Source organism: Malaclemys terrapin, chromosome 21 (genome assembly GCF_027887155.1).
Source record: "Malaclemys terrapin pileata isolate rMalTer1 chromosome 21, rMalTer1.hap1, whole genome shotgun sequence".
NCBI classification, from domain to species: domain Eukaryota; kingdom Metazoa; phylum Chordata; order Testudines; family Emydidae; genus Malaclemys; species Malaclemys terrapin.
Window position 1 is genome coordinate 17,708,502 of NC_071525.1, and position 4,133 is coordinate 17,712,634.

A 4,133-nucleotide genomic window follows, 5' to 3' on the forward strand; every position below is an offset into this window, starting at 1 on the left:
GGGTGCAGTTCCTCAGAGCTCTCAGGGGCGTAGGAGCGAAATCCGTTGGCACATTACACATCTCGGTTCTGTCCCTCCCTCTCGCTCGGTTCCAGGGAACTCTGCAAGTGACTCAGCAGGTGACCCGGCCATGAAGGGAACCCAGATCCGCACGCAGCCTGTGGGTGACGCACATTCTGCCCTCTTCACACCGAGGATTTCATGGCCTTCCACGGACACGTCCTGAGCAAATGGGATCCTGCTTGCCCCTTCTGCACCCTCAGCAGATGCCCAGGGACAGGGGGCTCTGGTACAGTCCAGGCCCTGGGGTTTACTCTGCCCCATGGACTCATGGTGTCTCCTGGGTCATTGTCCCAGATACACACTGAGGCACTTGGTGCCACCTGCCCACCACTCCTGCTGCCTCCTCTGCAGCCCCCGAGCTAGACGTGCTCTGAGCAGGGCTGTCCCTGCCCCTGCCCCTGCTGGCTGCCCGCTGCATGGCAGGGAAGGGCAGTGGGGAGTTGTGGTGACCCGTTGTTTGTTGCCCAGGGGGGCTGTGGGAGCCCCAGGGAGAGCTGGATGGGAGCTGGGCCTGAGCCAGGGGATGGGTAACATGTGGCCCCATGATCTTTCTGCAGCAATATTGTTGGGTGTCAACCTAGGAAGGACGGACCCCGCTGGGCTGACTCACAGGGTCCCAACCTGGGGCTCCACCAGGGGATCGTAACCCCCCGGCCTCCTCCTCACAGCTGCTGAGAGAACCTTGAAAGCGTGAGTGGAGCGCGAACTGAGGCCTCCATCTGTGCCCAGCCTGCAGCAATAGCTCCACTCGGCCCGGCCCATGGATCTCAGCCCAGGCTGGGGGCTCTGCTACTCTGTGCTCTGCGAGGTGGGTGTTGTTCCCTGGCCACAGAGTTCAGCCCTTTCCCCAGGCAGCACCATTCTCTGCAGACAAGTGCCTACCAGGACACCAAGGTCGTTAGTCACCCAGCCTGTAGGTCCCAGCTGAGAGACACTGGGCGAGATTATTGTCCCCAGAGACTGCCAAGGGCTGGAGAGGAGCCGTGACGATGGGGGAAGGAGAGGGTCAAGTCTACCCGAGGCAAGAGCCGGACAAGACGAGAGGCTGATATTCCCCCACATGAGCACCCGGCGTCCCAGGGAAAGTGAGTGGGAGCTGCAGACAAGGCGCCCGGGAGTTTATCTAGCCCTGCAGAGAACAGAGGGGACATGAGCGGGGCAGGCGCACGTAGGAAGGTGTCGTAACAACGACCATCTCCCCTGCCCTTCGCTGCCTCAGGGAGGGATCCCTGTGTCCATCCCTGCAGCCCCCGGGAATGGGCCATGGTGCAGCTGAGCCCTTCTCCCAGCCCCTTGGTGGAATGGCTCCGGTGCGGCTCGACTCCCTTCGATCCCCTTACACCTGCTCTCATCTCCTCTGAACCTGGCCCATGGGCGCTAAGGGACTCCACTGCCTGCTGTGGCGCTGGCCGATGGAGCAGGTGTCTGTACAGCGCCTGGCGCAACGGGGCCCTGATCTGTGACAAAATGCTGCTGTTTCAGTGCCGACATTAGAAGAATCATTTCTTTTCTCCAGCACATTCCTGCTTGCCAGCTGGGAACTGATTCTCGGTTATTTGGGCTCAGTGAGTGGGGCAGTGGGAGTCTCTCTGGGTGGGGGGCAATCAGGGGGGTTAGGGGAGGGGAGCTGGGTGGGGGACCCTTACTTCTCTGCTGCTGCTAGCAGTTTGTTATATTTTTAGTAAACTATGGGGAGGCGCATCCATTATTTCATAGCTCAGGGGGGCTCATTGTGACAAAGTTTGAGAACCCCGGGTTTAATCAAACACAAGTTCTTGGGCTCAACGGAGCAGCATGAAATGCTATAGCTTGCCTTGTATAGAAGGTCAGACTAGATGATCTAATGGTCAATTCTCGACTTCAAATCTGTGACTCTAAAAGTACCTTGATCCACCAAAGACTTCCTCTGTGATCTTGTAGAAGTCACTTAGGCCCACATCCTCAAAGATAGCTAGGCGCCTAACTCCCATTGAAATCCATGGGAATTAGGTGCCTAGAGACCTTTAAAAATCAGGCCCAATTTGTGCCCCCCTCCCCATACATGAAAGGAGAATGTTACTTCCCTGCCTCCCTGGTGTGTTATGGGATCTAGTATTGAGATATCTGGCTGTACAATAATGGATGTCACATAAGCACCTAAAAGAGAGAGAGACGGGTGCGCGGGGTGGGAGGCACCACTTTAACTATATTTCCTGCTTTCTTCATTCTGCACTCCTAGGTAACCTTAACTGTCCTCTAATGCAGTTGTTAGTGAAATTCTCATGTTTGTTGAAAAATTAAGCTAATTGATAGAGTACTCTGCAATCGATTTAAGAGAATCCATACAAGAGAACTGTACTGATGTAACTAAATTCATTTAGAAATCCATTTTGTTAAATTGGGGCAATTTCTGTGTGCTGACTGGTCTAAGTCACTTTTGAGTGTCTCAGTATCCTGGGGCTGTGTCTGTGGCATGTCCCAACACTGGCTGTTCTCAAATCCCGAATCCTGTCTCAGTGCTGTGTGCCTGTGGCACGGCCTTAACATGCCTGTTCACAGCGACTCCCCGCACCCCAGCACTGTGCCTGTGGCATGGGCCAAACATGCCCATTCTCGGCTCACCGCCCCATCTCAGTGCTGTCTGTGCCACTCAACAACTCTCCCCCCGTAACCTCCCAATACATCCCCTCAGGAGCTGCCCCATAAACTTCCTCATAGCTCCCCCCCAGTGTCCCCGCTCAGGAGCTGCCCCATAAACTTCCTCATAGCTCCCCCGCAGTGTGTCCCCTCAGGAGCTGCCCCATAAACTTCCTCATAGCTCCCCCCCCCAGTGTGTCCCCTCAGGAGCTGCCCCATAAACTTCCTCATAGCTCCCCCCCCCCCAGTGTGTCCCCTCAGGAGCTGCCCCATAAACTTCCTCATAGCTCCCCCCCCCGCCCAGTGTGTCCCCTCAGGAGCTGCCCCATAAACTTCCTCACAGCCCCCCCCCCCCCGTGTGTCCCCTCAGGAGCTGCCCCATAAACTTCCTCACAGCCCCCCCCCCCCAGTGTGTCCCCTCAGGAGCTGCCCCATAAACTTCCTCATAGCTCCCCCGCAGTGTGTCCCCTCAGGAGCTGCCCCATAAACTTCCTCATAGCTCCCCCCCCCAGTGTGTCCTCTCAGGAGCTGCCCCATAAACTTCCTCATAGCTCCCCCCCCCGCCCAGTGCGTCCCCTCAGGAGCTGCCCCATAAACTTCCTCATAGCTCCCCCCCCCAGTGTGTCCTTTCAGGAGCTGCCCCATAAACTTCCTCACAGCCCCCCCGCCCAGTGTGTCCCCTCAGGAGCTGCCCCATAAACTTCCTCACAGCCCCCCCGCCCAGTGTGTCCCCTCAGGAGCTGCCCCATAAACTTCCTCATAGCTCCCCCCCCCCCAGTGTGTCCCCTCAGGAGCTGCCCCATAAACTTCCTCATAGCTCCCCCCCCCGCCCAGTGTGTCCCCTCAGGAGCTGCCCCATAAACTTCCTCATAGCTCCCCCCCCCAGTGTGTCCTCTCAGGAGCTGCCCCATAAACTTCCTCATAGCTCCCCCCCCCGCCCAGTGTGTCCCCTCAGGAGCTGCCCCATAAACTTCCTCATAGCTCCCCCCCCCAGTGTGTCCTTTCAGGAGCTGCCCCATAAACTTCCTCACAGCCCCCCCGCCCAGTGTGTCCCCTCAGGAGCTGCCCCATAAACTTCCTCATAGCTCTCCCCCCCAGTGTGTCCCCTCAGGAGCTGCCCCATATACTTCCTCATAGCTCCCCCGCAGTGTGTCCCCTCAGGAGCTGCCCCATAAACTTCCTCATAGCTCCCCCCCCCCCAGTGTGTCCTCTCAGGAGCTGCCCCATAAACTTCCTCATAGCTCCCCCCCCCGCAGTGTGTCCCCTCAGGAGCTGCCCCATAAACTTCCTCATAGCTCCCCCGCAGTGTGTCCCCTCAGGAGCTGCCCCATAAACTTCCTCATAGCTCCCCCCCCAGTGTGTCCTCTCAGGAGCTGCCCCATAAACTTCCTCATAGCTCCCCCCCCCGCCCAGTGTGTCCCCTCAGGAGCTGCCCCATAAACTTCCTCACAGCC